Source organism: Bos indicus x Bos taurus, chromosome 22 (genome assembly GCF_003369695.1).
Source record: "Bos indicus x Bos taurus breed Angus x Brahman F1 hybrid chromosome 22, Bos_hybrid_MaternalHap_v2.0, whole genome shotgun sequence".
Taxonomy (NCBI): domain Eukaryota; kingdom Metazoa; phylum Chordata; class Mammalia; order Artiodactyla; family Bovidae; genus Bos; species Bos indicus x Bos taurus.
The window spans coordinates 18,261,443-18,276,857 of record NC_040097.1 but is presented as its reverse complement, the minus strand read 5'-3'; the positions used below and the strand labels follow the sequence as shown (position 1 = coordinate 18,276,857).

General features: G+C 36.1%; 1 protein-coding gene across 6 annotated transcripts in view; it reads left to right on the top strand.

Annotated features, from left to right (window-relative positions):
• Positions 1-15,415, top strand: part of C22H3orf67 (chromosome 22 C3orf67 homolog) — a 267,751-nt gene that overhangs the window by 176,959 nt on the left and 75,377 nt on the right. The gene's annotated exons all lie outside the window — the stretch shown is intronic.

Below are 15,415 nucleotides of genomic sequence, written 5' to 3'. Positions count from 1 at the left end.
TTGCCCCATAGCTGCACTTAAAAAACTAGAGAACAAATGAGGCTATACAGAAAAAATGACATTTATATTCCTTTTTTAAGCAGTAAAGCTTTTTTTGATTTGCCATGTCCTAAGTATTCTGTATGTGTTACAGTGTAAAACTTTGGTTCAGTTATGTTCTAAGCATGTTATAGTGGATTACTTAGTAAGGTGATAGACATATATATATATATCATTACTGTCAACTAATATTTCTTTATTTCTTTGGATTTTGATAGTGATTGCATTGAATCTGTAGATTACTTATGATAATGTCGACATTTTAATAATGTCAATTCTTCCAGTTTGTGAGCACAGAATATCCTCCCATTTATCTGTGTCTTCTTCAATTTCTTTGAACAATGTCTTATGGTTTGGAGGTCTTTCACCTTCTTGTTTAAATTTATTTCTTTTTTGTTGTGATTGTGAATGGGATTGTTTTCTTAACATTTCTTTCTTCTAGCTCATTGTTATTAGCATGTAGAAATGCAATTGATCTTTTTGTACATTGATTTTTTTACCCTGAAATTATACTGTATTTGTTTTATTATTTCTAATGGGTTCTTTTAGTGAAGTCTCAAGGTCTTCCTGCGTATAAAAGGGCTCCAAAATCACTGTGGATGATGACTGCAGCCATGAAATTAAAACACTCCTGCTCCTTGGAAGAAAAGCTATAACAAACCTAGACAGTGTATTAAAAATCAGAGACATCACTTTGCCAACAAAGGTCCATATAGTCAAAGCTATGGTTTTTCCAGTAGTCATATATAGATGTAGGAGTTAAACCATAAAGAAGGCTTAGTGCCAAAGAATTGATGCTTTCGAACTGTGGTGCTGGAGAATACTCTTGAGAGTCTCTTGGACATCAAGGAAATCAAACCAATATCCTACAAGAAATCAACTCTGAATATTCACTGGAAGGACTGATACTGAAGCTAAAACTCCAATAATTTGGCCACCTGATGCAAAGAGCTGATTCAATGGAAATGACTGTGGTGCTGGGAAAGATCGAAGGCAAAAGGAGACCGGGGGAGGCAGAGGATGAGATGGTTAGATAGCATCATCGACTTAATGGACATGAATTTGAGCAAAGTCCAGGAGATACTGAAGGGCAGGAAAGCCTGATCTACTGCAGTCCATGGGGTCAGAAAGAGTCAGACATAGCAACTGAGCAACAGCAACAAATATATAAAAGCATGTCATCTGCAGATAGTGACAGTTTTGCTCCTTTATTTCCAATTAGAATGCCTTGTATTTCATTTTGTTGCTTAATTACTCTGGCTAGGCCTTCCAGTACTACATTGAATGAGAGTAGTGAGAGTGGTCATCCTTGAGCATCTTGTGTTTTTCCTGAATTTAGAGGGGTAGCTTTCAGTTTTTCACCGTCGAGTGTGATGTTAGCTGAGTTTGTCATATATGACTTAAATTATGTCAAAGTATGTTTTTTTATGTATACCTACTTTATTGAATAAAGTTTTTTATCAGAAATGGTTGCTGAGCTTGGGAGCCTCCGGCCCAAATGAACTTTAAATACCTGTCCACTCAGTAAAGTATTCTGGCTGAAAGATAGCGCTCTCTGATGATATCAGGGAATAATGAAAGGAGGAAAGGGACCAAAGTTTGGAGAGAGAGCAGGAGACTTTCCCTCACCCATTATCTTAAGAAGCTTTTAGGATAAGACAGTTCTCAGAAACCACTTGGGAAACCCTTCTTAGAGCTGCTCAGTGCAGATTGCAAACACAAGCCTGACAGGTATGTGTTCCACACGAGAGCCCTCTGAGACATTCCTCTTCCATTTGACAGAGCAATCACTTCACTGGAAATAGAGAAGGAGCTTTATCTTTTTTGAGGGGATAAAGACACAAAGGAACTACTTCCCTTTTGTGCACAGAGGTTTGACCTCAGTGTCAAAATTCAAGCTAATAAAATTCACTCTCTATCAGCCCACATGATCGTTACAATCTGTGACTCATGTTTGGGAGTGTGATAATCTCAGGTTAACAGGACATAAAATTATTGAAGGCATAGGCATTCTGTCCCATTCCAAAGTGAATTTACAATGGGAATGAAGGGTTCTTCCAGAGAACCCTTGTTTTTTAAAAAAGAACTTCATGGTCCTAGTGAGAGGATTCTAATAATTGACATTCTCCCCGCTTGATGTGTGCTGCTAAAAATCTATGAAAACTAATTTCCTCAAGAATGCCGTGTGTTTACTAACTCTACAAAGGGATTTTTCTTCAGATCCTGGAAAACCACAGAGTGATTTAGAAAAATAAATAAATAACTGCCTTACTGAGATTTAATTCACACAATATAGACGTCAACGTTTTTCTTACAATGCTTACAGAATTGTATAACCATCAGTACTGTCTAATTTTAGATCATTTCATCACCCCAAAAGAAACTCTATACCCATTAACAGTCACTCCTCATACCTCCTTTCCCCCAAATTTCTGGCAACCACTAATCTATTTTTTGTCACTATGGATTTGCCTATTCTGGACATTTCACTTAAATATAATCATATAATATGCAACGTTTTACGTCTGACTTCCTTAATTTAGCATACTGTTTTCAAGGTCCCATCTATGTTGTAACACATCACCCCTTTATATGCAGGAATGATAAATCACTATATGGATATACCCTGTTTATTTGTCCATCTGCTGATGGACAGTTGGTTGTTTCCACTTTTTGGCTGTTATGAATTGATGCCAATATGAACATTCATGTCAAAGTTTTTGTGTGGACATATGTTTTCAGTCCTCTTGGGTATATACCTAAGATTAGAATTGGTAGGTCATATGGAACTTTACATTGTGACTAACTGCCAAACTGTTTTCCAAAGTGTCTCTACCATTTTACAATTCCATGAGCAATAGGGCAATTTCTTCACATCATAATCAACACTTCTTATTGTCTGTCTTTTTTATTTAAGCCATACTAATGTGTGTGAAGTGGTGTCTCAATTGTAGCTTTGGTTTGCATTTCTCTAATGACTAAACATATTGAGCATCTTTTCATGTGCTTATTAGCCATTTGTGTTTCTCCTTTAGAGAAATACCTATTCAAATCCTTTACCTATTTTTTAATTGGATTTTTTGTCTTTATATTATACAGTTGTAAGAGTTTGGATACAAGTTCTTTGTCAGATATATGCTGAGACAACCCCAGTCTGTAGGTTGTCTTTTCATTTCTTGATGGTGTCTTTTGAAGGTCAAAAGATTTTAATTTTTATAAAGTCTAGTTTATCTGTTTTTTCCTTCTGTTGCTTGTGCTTTGGGAATTACATCTAAGAAATCGTTGCCTCATCCAAAGTCGCAAAAATGTACTCCTGTTTCCGCTTCACTCTATGATCCATTTTGAGTTAATTTTTGTATATAGTGGGAAATAGATACTCACCTACAGTTTGTGTTTTTGTTTTGTTTTTTTTGCATGTTTGTATTCAGTTAGTTGTGCCAGCTCCATTGGTTGAAGGACTATCCTTTCCCTATTGAATTGTCTCACACCCTTTCTAAAAATCAGTTGACCATACATGTAACAGTTTATTTCTGACCTCTCAGCTCTATTTATTGTATGTCTATCATTATGCAGTGCTACACTGTCTTAATTCCTATAGTTTTGTAGTATAGTTTTGAAATCAGTAAGAACTTCATTCTTTCTTATCTTGATTGTTTTTGCCATGCTGAGTTCCTTGCATTTTAATATGAGTTTGCTGATCAGCTTCTCAGTTTCTACAAAAGAGGCAGCTGGGGTTTTGGTAGGAACTGCCTTTAATCTTTAGGTCAATTTGAGGAATATTTCAATTTTACAGTCTTTCAATCTTCAGTATTTTAGTCCATTGGCTGTTTTTCCATTTCTTTGTGTGTTTAATTTCTGTCAGCAATGTTTTATAGTTTTCAGTGTACAAGTCTTGCACTTCTCTTGTTAAGTTTATCCCTTTCTTATTCTTTTTGATGCAATTGTGAATGTAATTTTTTCTTAATTTCATTTTTTTACTTGTTCATTGCTAGTGTATAGAAATACAATTGATCTTGCAACCTTGCTGAACATTTATTAGTTCTAATAGTGTTTTTGTGAATTCCTTAGGATTTTCTATGTATGAGATCATGTCACTGCAAATAGAGATAGTTCTATTTCCACTCCAATCTAGAGGGTTTTTTAATTATTTAAACATAGTTTGTTTACAAGATGCCTATCTCTGCTGTACAGGAAAGTGAGTCAGTTATATACATATATACATTCTCTTTTTCATTATGGTTTATCACAGGATATTGAGTATAGTTCCATGTGCTATACATTAATGGATATTTTTTATTTCTTCTTAATTGCGTCCACAAATGGATTTAATTTGGGTGAAAACATTTTTTTCTTTCAATATATATAAGATTTAGTACTTAATAGAGTGGCCCCAATATTGAATTCTAAAACAGACATGGTGTATTCAAACAGGCCTAGAAAGATTCTGTTGGTATGATTCATAAGAAATGTGCTTGATGCAAGAACATTTTGAGAATTATTGTGGAACTAGAAATCCATTTAATATTAATATGAATGCAGGTGTGAAATTAACCTTTGCTGGCTAGCATTGTAGTCCATATATGTACAGTACTAACATCTATGGGGGTTTCTACCACTTAAGTTCGGTTTCTAAAATACAGGGCCTCTGGGGAATGGGATATACTTATTCCAGTTCTACTTCTAAATAAGTAAGAGCATCTGTTCTGCTGACAGCCTATCAGATCAGATGTTCTTCTAACTGCTATAATACACTGACCAAGAAAGGTGAGGCCTCTCTCCTCAGGAAGCTTATATCTGTTGAAAGATACAGACAACAAGTAAACAAGTATATAAAATGATTCTAAACTATGATAAGACTTGGGAAGGAAAAAACAGGGTGATAGAGTGGTAGTTTGGGCAGAATTGTGAGTACTTTACCTAGTATCTGCCTGAATGGGTGACATTTTAACTAAGATTGTTTAAGATGAAGGCAACCATGCAAAGAACCAGGGGCTAATGTTTTAGGCATCAGGATTAGTAGGTTCAAAGCTCCTGAAATGAGCATCATTGAGGAATAAAAGAGGCTCCTGGAGCTGGGACATATGGGCAGGCAGAAATTAGAAGAAGATGAGAGCAGAGAGGTAAACAAGCCCAGATCATATAAAGTCAGGAAGCACATGGTGAGGAGAGTGGCCCTCATTCCAAACGCAGTGAGTGGTAAGTCTTTGAAGGTTTTTAAGCAAGGCAGTGACATTTATATTCAGTCTCTTTTGGCTTCCTCCAGAGTAGATGTAGTAGGGCAGACATAGAAGCAGCGAGGGCAGTTGAGGCAGTACTCTTGGAGTTCAGAGTGGAGATAAAGAGAAGTAGCAGATTACTGGAATAACTGGGTGTAGCACTGATAGGATGTAAGAAAAAGGAAGCAGAATCTAGGATTCTTAAGAATCTAGGAAACTTAAGTTTGGGACTTGAACAGTCAGATAGTTGTGTCAGTCTGGGCTGTAGCAGATTGGATGTATCTGAGTCATCAACTTAGTCATCAGGGTACCACAATCAGGAACTGTAAATGGACATTTCTAAAATCTGTGCTCTCTGAAAGTGCTGACGTGAAATAACTTTATGGCAACAGTAAAAGGCTCTTACAGAAGGAGGTGCAGGGAAATTGTCTTCCTATCCCCCTGATACGGAAGAGTACTAGTAATTCTAAAGGAACACTTACTGAAACTAATTTGCTAACTGCTTGGTAAACTTCTTTCTGGCAATGTGTTATTCATATTTTAATAGAGTTCTCTATTATTAAGTTCAAATATTTTTAATTAAGAAAGAAATACAGCCCTCTGGGTAATATTGCAGTCATATATATAGCTGGTAATTAAACTTTTCCACATGTATAACTGCATTCAAATAATTTTGAATGAATCATTTTAAACCTGCAGATGTCATTGTGTGCATCTTAAAACAAGTAAGCAAGACATGTATAGCAATCTTTGTGGTTCCAGAAAATGTTAGAGCTTACTGAAGAATTATTTCATAAGAAAGACAAAATATGCTACCAATCACAAATTCAGGTATTTTTTTTTAAATGCTTGACTTTTATAGAGAAAACATTGTAAAATGAATCATATATAATGAGCTTAATTTTCACATTTCCATTTTTGAAAATCAACTGAATTATGGAAAGGCCCTTTTTTAAAAAGATATTTTAGGCTGTGATATAATGTGAGCAAATTTTTCTTTTAATTTTCAAGTCATTTTTTGGATAATGAAAAAGGATTAATTGCCTCCCTGATAACTTGAGTCCCAGTATTGGAGCAGTGAATATCTATCTATATCTAAAAATATCATATATTTTTAAAGTTATAACAGTTTGCTATTCAGTGCAATTTATGCTCAGAAAACTTAGAAGAAAATAAATTTGTAAGTTATTTTAAAGTTCTAAAGGCATTATTCCATTACATAAATATTTGCATTTTCTAAGGTACCCTTTGCTCAAAGTGAAACCATCTGTCTGTCTTTGAATTTGTCATTCAAGTATGCCATTTGCAGTTGTCTTTCCAACAATACCACATTGTTTGAAGAATTCATAAATGTCTTTTGACCCCTGACTTGCTTCATCAACAGCAGTATTCCAGTGTTCCAAAACACCTGTCTTGGGGGCAGGTAACTCTGTATATCAAACATCATCCTGGTCCAATTGTGCAGACTCTCTTAGGGGTAACTCTCCCTCCTGCAGCAGTTTCCACCATAGGTACCCACTGACCTCATGCTGCCTTGAGCCTTCCCCCTTGCAGCCTTTAAGACCTTCCCCAATCAGGGCTCTATGTCATATCTACCCACATTTTCATTCTTCAAAACAGATAAATCAGGAGCAGGGGACACCATGGTTCAGAGCCCCAGCTCAAATCAGCCAGACTTGATTTGAGTCCTAGCTTTGCTTTTTTTAGTTGTGTGACCTTGGACACATTTCTTAACCTCTTTGTACCTTGGTTATATCATGTGTAAATTTGGAAAAAATAACAATACTTATTCCACAGGATTTTTGTAAGTATTAAATGAGATAGTACATGTAGAACACTTAGCCCATAATCCAACAGGGTATTTTCTTATATCTATTTCTGAGTAGTTAGAACCTGTCAAATTCAAATCAAATTCTCAAAACTAATTATTGAGACTGTTCAGTAAATGATGACTATATATGCTTTTTGTCCTTTGCTTATAGTTGAATCAAGTGTTAACATATGAGTAAATTAATTCTGCTAGGTAATGTGTTGATATTTTTTCAAGGATACACTGAAGAGAGAAAACTGTTTAGAAGCGGGCTGTGGTATCTCTCCAGTCCTCCCCCAGAGACCACCTTCAGTGTGCCTGCCATGTTCCCAGAGCTGAATTGGAGATGCGTAGCTTCATGATTGATAGAGCAAACTGAACTTGGGCAGGACTAGTAGCATTTCATAAACCGTAGTGTTATCCATGGGAAGAAAGTTTCACTTATTAAATTGGACATTCCTGCCAATTTATAGTCTTTGGGAAAAGAGTCTGATGTTTGATGTTTTGTTGAAGCTGCACTCTTTCCTTGTCTCCGAAAAAAAAAAGGTCATTATCTCAGTCTTATCTGTCAATGTATTGCTGGGGATATTGCTGAAGCTACAGAATTTGGTGATTAAATAACATTTGTGTCACCAGTAGAAGTATTTGAATTAGACATAGAAATTTCCCAGGTGGAACGCGTTTCTAGCCCTCTGCCTTCTTTTTGAATATTTTTCAGTCTGACTGATATATAGTGTGGTTTGTTTATTTCACTTTCTTTGTATCTAGTGTCTAATTTAGTTGTTCACCAGGGCAAAATGGTCTCGAGTAGATGTGTGTTAAAATAATCTAAAACAGAATTACAGTTAAGATCCAGGTGATGATACCGAATTGCAGAAGTTATTAGGACATGTTTATGTCTCCATTTCTGAGTAGTTGTGCAAACAACATGCCATTTACTTTGATAAAGAGGAGCAGTTTCAAATTCTCAAAAGTTTCAGAAGTTGTAGCTAGAAAGTCTTGGCAAAAATTGAGACTATCAGAAGTATGAATCAATGAGAAGACATTAGTGGTTTAACCAGCACACTTTGGCATTTCATCGTCAGTTCTCCAATATTCTAATGCTAAGGGTTAGATGGCATCCTGCTAGTTACGTGTTTATGGAAGAAATCCATCTTCTTTGATGTCTTGGTTTTCCTAATTCTAAAGAGGAGCAAATTAAATAAATTTGTCATTTTCCCACTATATGCAAGAGATACTAGGCTGTTTTCTAAGCACATTGAGATCGAGGTCTTTGATCTCAGTCAGACTTGATTTGAGTCCTAGCTTTACTTCTTTTTAGTTATGTGACCCAGACACATTTCTCAACCTCTTTGAACCTTGGTTATGTCATGTGTAAACTTGGAAAAAATAGCAATGTTTATTCCTCATGGGTGTTCTAAGTATTAAATGAGTACATGTAGAACATTTAGCCCATAATCCAGCAGGGTGGCTTTAAAGATCAGGAGTACTTGCTGTGTGCCAGGCTCTCTACGGGTGTCCCACACTATCTCCAGTCTCCATCTCCCCCTTTGAGAGGACTTACTTCTTTGACAGACAAGGAAGGAGAGAGATTTGGCTTGTTCACATATAAGTGACAAGGCAGAGTATCAAACCCAGGAATTCTGGCCAGAAAAGCCTGTAACTCCCACCACACTGGACCATCACCCCTAGTTAAAGACCACTGAAAAAATTCTGTGATCAGGTGGCAACTTAACTTCTATTGCCACTTAAAGCTTTATAGTATTTTAATGTGCAGATACTGCAGATGTTGGTTTATCTGTCGTTACTGTTTTACAACCAGTTGTATATTCTAAACAGTTCAAACTTATCTAAAGGTGTCATCTTCCCATTCCAGAAGCATCCATTGTCTTACCTCTGCTATTTTCATCTCTATAAGAAATTTTATTGTTTTCCTTTTGATTCTTTAAATAATTTTTAAACTACCATTTATTGAATGGCTTTATGCTTGTTCAGTGTACAAAACTACAATCACCTTGTAGATGGCATATCCTTGGGCATAATATAAAACCTCTTCAATTTGCTGTTAGTAGATTCCTTCTAGTCTATTATTGTTAAAACTTAGAAGTTAAATCCTGGAAAATTAAAAATTGTTTATCAGTTGTTTAACGTTAATAAGAGCACAGCTGTGTTTGTCAGAGATTTCTTTCTGAAAATTAGCAAGCTGACTACCAAGGCAGAAATGTATGGAAGTATATTTCTTTTTAGGTCATGGATTAAAAGACTGTTCTATACAAATTTAGCACATGAATATAAAGATTTTTTTTTCTTTAAATCCTTTCATGCCAAACAAAAGAGAGAGGAGAGCCACATATACAAGATAGAAGTTATCTCTTTGCAAGGAATTTTAGCACTATTGGATTTAATTACCCAAGAATTCTTTACCTAAGACATTTTGGGAGATTAGTATTCCTGAATAATGAAGTATGGATTGAGTGTCTCCAGGTCACATGCCAAAATTTTTGTGACAGACGTTTCAGAGGCATCATTGGGTTTGGTTATGCCTGTGTCCATGCGAATGCTGTCAGCGTAAAACATGTTCTAGGTTCAGACCAGTTGGTTCTTTTGGATAGCCTGACTCTTGATTTACACTGTGCAAGTTGACACTGCATCTCTTACATTTAGCAAAGTTTTTCAAGTTGTACTGTGGCTTGGTCTTTAAGTTTTGATTTATATCTTTGCATGGTGAAGACACATGGTGAAAGCTACCATATATTGCGAATGAGTTGTGTGTTCAAGTATGTGCCACTCACAGCTCACGTTTGTGGCTTCTGTCTTCTCTTCATTCCTGTTGTTAGTCGGCCAGTGCCCCCAATGAATCAGAGCAAACTCTTATGTGGGATAAGTAGCTTAGGAATTTGAAACAAGTCTTCCAAGGAGCGCTCGTTGGAGAAGAGATGTCCTAGAACACTAATTTACCGTCAGCTATTAGTATTAAAAATGTCAGTGTAGAGATTAAACACTGTCTGCAAATAGCAGTCAGGAGGAGATTAATCTTCAAATGCCAATTAAAATCTAAAATTAGTTTTGGAAAATGGACTTCTGCTTTTCTTGTTGTCATGTTGAAGTTCAAAAAAACTTCCAAAACTTTCTAATTATATCTTTTTAAACTCTTAACAATAAATACAAATTTGAAACTACCATGATACTGACTCCCAAAAGGAAAATTGCCTTTTTTCCTCCTACTGATACAGTTCATAGTAAGGTGCCAGTGAGTAATAACTAATCACTTCTTAGGAAATCTCTTTTTGATTCTCAGACTTTTGTGCTCTTGTTCACAAAGAAATATGCATATCATGAACACATACTTTGAAGATTTTCACAAACTGAAGGAACTGATCATCATCTGAATCAAGAAAGAAAACAGTGTCAGCTGCCCAGCAGCCCCACTGTCCTCCCTTCCTGTTACTATCCTGTGCTTTCGTGCCCTCAGGACTACCCCCTACCCGCCAAGACTGGTTTTACCAGTGAATGCTCCCTTACGTCTGGGTTCTCTGGCTCAGCATTTCTTTTATAAGAGTCAGTATATCACTCATTTCAATGCTATATAGTACCCTCCTGTGTGGCTCTCATACCATTTATTTACCCATTCTACTGTTGGTGGGCATTTGAGTAGTTTCTATTTGGAAGCTATTAAAATTATGTCTTGTGATAGAATCCTAGATTTTTTAATAAGACTTGGGCAGGGAAGTAGAAGCCATCTGGTCTTATAAGATTTAAGTTAAATTCTAGGTATTTCCATCTTTGTTACTTTGGAACAGTATTATAGATTTCATTTCTAAAACAGTATATATTTAAGTAAATAGTGCTTTCTATGAATATGAGCTCCATATGTCTAGCTTGCCCCATGTTTTCTTGCCTGATGCTTACAGTAGGCTTCCCTATCATGCTTCCAATCAGTCCTTCAATGCCAAGCTTAAAGACCATCTCCTCCATGATGCCTGATCCTACAGGAAATGACCTCTCTCTTTTCTGAAATACCAGACTATTTGGTATATCTACCTTTTCTCATGTTACCTTTCATATCCTAAGAGCCACCATCCCTTTTGTAGTAGTAGTGCCTTTCGAGTCTTGGTTTAACTAAAAGAATACAAAGAAGATTGCTTGTTAGAGCTTTTACTAAGAGTTTTTACAACATGATGTCCCCTGTGTCCTAGGTATCAGGCACTGTCACAATGCAAACCTGATTCAGAGTCTCGAAAATGTTACAGGCTCCAGAGTGAGAATAATGACCCAATTTTCTCTCAGTTCTATTACTCTCCCATCCATGTAAAATAGGAGGTTGGTCATCTCATTTTATTAACCCATGGCCATGTCTGATTCTGCCTCTACACCACCATTGTAAACTCAGCCTTGTGTCCCCCTCAGTTCAGTAGAGTTGGTTCTTAGCACAGATTCTATAGGCAGAAGTTTGCTCAATTAAGCTATTCCACATTAAAATCTTGAGAAGACAGATTAAGCGGAGGGCTTCAAGTTGAAAGATTATTTTTATTTGTTGTGTCTTATCATTTTGCTGAAGTTACCGGTTTTCCTTTTAATCACTATCAAAACTCTGTGTGATTATTAATACCATACATCAGTATATGTTTCCTTATTGTATACTCATTTCTTTAGAACTCTTTATCCCTCCTAGATTGTAAAACCTGTGAAAGCAAGGGCCACATCTTAACCTTTGTAGCTTCACAGACTTACGTTCCCAAAACTGTCTGAAAAAAGATCAATGAAAATGAATGGATTGAATGGCTTTATAAGGGAAGGACTTGCCTGGGAATCTAAGCACAGCTGAATTATATAGCCCCAAGCCCATTACCTGCTCCTAAAATAAATCTGATTGATATTGTCTCTCCTCTGTCCTACAAGGATATTTTGAGACAAAATTGGGTAATACCTAACAGTTTGAGCCTTTCAGAGATGGAATTACATAAGGCACTTTGCCTCTTAGGAGTTGCATAATTTAGTTAGATGACATCTTGTGCTGGGTCTACTTTAATGTGAAGACTTTATTGCAAGCCTTTATATTTATATAAATTATTTAGCCTTTTCTGGGGTTTTGGAATGGTTCAAGAGATTTCACATCAAGAATACATCAAGGGACTAAGTTAATTATCTCTCCGCCACCAGTTGCTCTATTCATGACCCTGGTGTCTCTGCTCACTTTTGGTTTTGTGAGGCTTTTTTCTAATTTTGCTGGGCAGTTGCATCTTAGTCACATCTCTGTTGTAGTATTGATGATGATACATTATAATAGCCTGATTTTTTTTAATTGAAGCATAATTGCTCTGTAATTTTGTACAAAATATATATAATTGACATAAATATATGTCAATCCTACTCTCTCAATTTGTGTCACCCTCCCCTTCCCCACTGTGTCTACATGTCTGTTATCTATGTCTGCATCTCTTTTCCTGTCCTGAAAATGGATTCATCTGTACCATTTTTCTAGATCCCATATATATGTGTTGACACCCAGTTTATAATACCTGTTATCTCTCCCTTTCTAGACTGTGAGCTCCATGAGAACAGAGATGTGTCTCATTTTCTTTATGCTCCTAGGTCCTAGCATAGTACAGAATAGGTGAAAAGGGCCAGAGGAAATGAGAGGAAAGAATAATAACAACAGGGCACAAATCATCAATTTGGAGACACTTAGTAGAGCTGTTAGTCAGGTACTGTGCTAAGCATTTGGTACTCAGTATTTTAGTACACTGAAAATCCCACGAGTTACATACTATGCTCCCATTTTACAGATGAAGAAACGAAGGCATGGAAAGATAAAGTGATTTTCCCAATCACATACAGCTGGTAAAAGGTGAAACCAGGGCCCAGACTCAGATCTGTGTGGCTTAACCACTGGCCCGTTAGCTCTTGTTTTTCTGTCTTAGCACCCACGGTTGTACCTCAGGCTTGTAGATTAAATAAATAAAATGGCTGAATTAATCATACTAAGTACATATAAAAGTTTTATTCTTAATAAAAATTGTGAAAACAAAGTTTCCTTTTTCATTTTAAAAGCATGTATCATCAGTGCATACCTGTGTGACATGTTGGGCTTCCCTGGTGGCTCAGTGGTAAAGAATCTGCCTGCAATGTGGAAGACCCAGGTTCGATCCCTGGGTCAGGAAAATCCCCTGGAGGAGGAAATGGCAACCCACTCTAGTATTCTTGCCTGGGAAATCCCATGGACAGAGGGGTCACAAGAGTTGGACACGACTGAGCAACTACACCACCACCACGCGACATGCCAGAATGTTCAGTTCTACTTCTTGACAGAGAAACTGAAGGGCAGAAAGTCATGTGTTTACTGTTGACCCCAAAGTCAAATGGCTAGTCTTTGTTTCACATCTGATTACTGAACTACTTTTTTTTTTTCAATTGAGTTATAATTAATTCATATATCTAGATCCAGCACTCCTTCATGCTCACTGTATATTTCTAAATAAAGTCTTGCATTGAGTTAGCAAAAAAAAAAATAATAATTAATTCATATACCATAAAGTTCAGAAGTTTTTAGTATATTCAGGACATTCTGTAACCATCACTACAACACAGCCTGCTTTCAGAACATTTGCATCACCCCAGAAAGAAACCCCTTACCTGTTAGAGATCACTGCCCATTCCGTCTCTCCTCAGTCCCTGGACAACCACCTGTCTCCCTTCTATCTCTGTATACTTGCCTTTTCTGTATATTTCATATACATGAAATCATATAATCCGTGACCTTTTGTCTCAGGCTTCTTTCACTTAGCATAATATTTTCAACATTCACCCATCTTGTAGCATGTATCTTTATGGGTAATAATACTCCATTGTATGGATAAACAAAAATCCATTCATCAGCTGATGGACATTTGGTGGTTTCCACTTTTGGGCTATTATGAATAATACTGCTAATGAACATTCATATGGAAGTTTCTGTATGCATGTATATTTTTAGTTCTCTTGGATATATCCCAGCAAGTGAATTGCTGGCCCCAGGGCCCATGTTTAATGTTTTGAGGAACCACCAAACATTTCCAAAGTGGCTGCACCGTTTTATAATCACAACCAGTGATGTGTGAGGATTCCAGTTTCTCTGCATCCTTGCCAGCACTTGTTACTGTCTGTCTTTTGTATTATAACAATCCCAGTGGATGTGAATGGTCCCTCATTGTTGTATTGATTTGCTTTCTCTAATGACAGTGATGTTGGGCATCTTTTTGTTTATTACCCCCCTATTTATTTTGAATTTAAATTGTTTTTATTTTTCCCTTTTTAAAGTGCCTTTTTGGGGAATATAAACTTTGTTTTTCTTCTTGTAATATCTGTTTTATTCAAAGAAGTCTCTAAGCATATTAAATGCTCATGGACTCATTACTCATGACATCCATTAAGGGTGTCAAGCAGCTGAAGCCATGAACTATAAGAATTTAAGTGAGTTTCCATTGAAGTGAGTTTCAACTTCACAGAAAATCTCTACATCACATTATTAGATCACAGACTTTCATAACCCCAAAGTTATGATGATGATAATGCTTTATTAAAAAGCTTTTAGTGTCATAGAAACACTAAGAATTTTTTCAATTGTTATTTTCTTAACCTTTTACATCCTGATGAGGCAGAAGAAAAGACAGTAGCTATCTCAAAGAGTCATCCAAGAAAACAAATTTAGAAATTTGAATATCTTAAAATGTCTTATGTATCATGGAAAAACTTTTTGAGCATTATCACTGATTCCAGATGTACAAAAATATTTCAAGTTTGTTTTCAAGTTGTATGCCAGTCCTGGATGTAAATCACACTGCTCATTCATATGTGATGCTAACATTTCAGCAATGTTGAAGTTAATGTTAGCTACCAAATTTGGTTTAAGCCAGAGAAAAGGGAAGAGGTTTGAAAATTCCATATGCCATTTTCTTCCCTATACATTGAAATAATATTTATACTAGCTCTGAAGATTTATAGTAGTAGACTTGACAGATTACATATGTATAGTAAAGTCCATATGAATTTAAGTGTTTATGGTAGCTCTGAGGTCTTTCTGGCTTTCAGACCTTACATGTTCCCATCTTCAGTTCATATTTTATTTGGTGGCTTTTAACATTAGTTATCTTCATTCTTACTGTTAGTTGAATTTATTTGGTCCTAGTGTTCACACTGATGAAATTTGTCAATTCTCTTATAAACCAGACATTTTTATGGAAGGTGATTTTTTCTTTTACAAAAAGCTGTTTTGAATTTTTGTTTATTTAGTCAGTCCTCAAATACTGGCTGGGCTCCAGGTGTGAGAAATACAATGGAAGTAAGACAGTCGTGGAGCTTGCCTTTGTAGCAC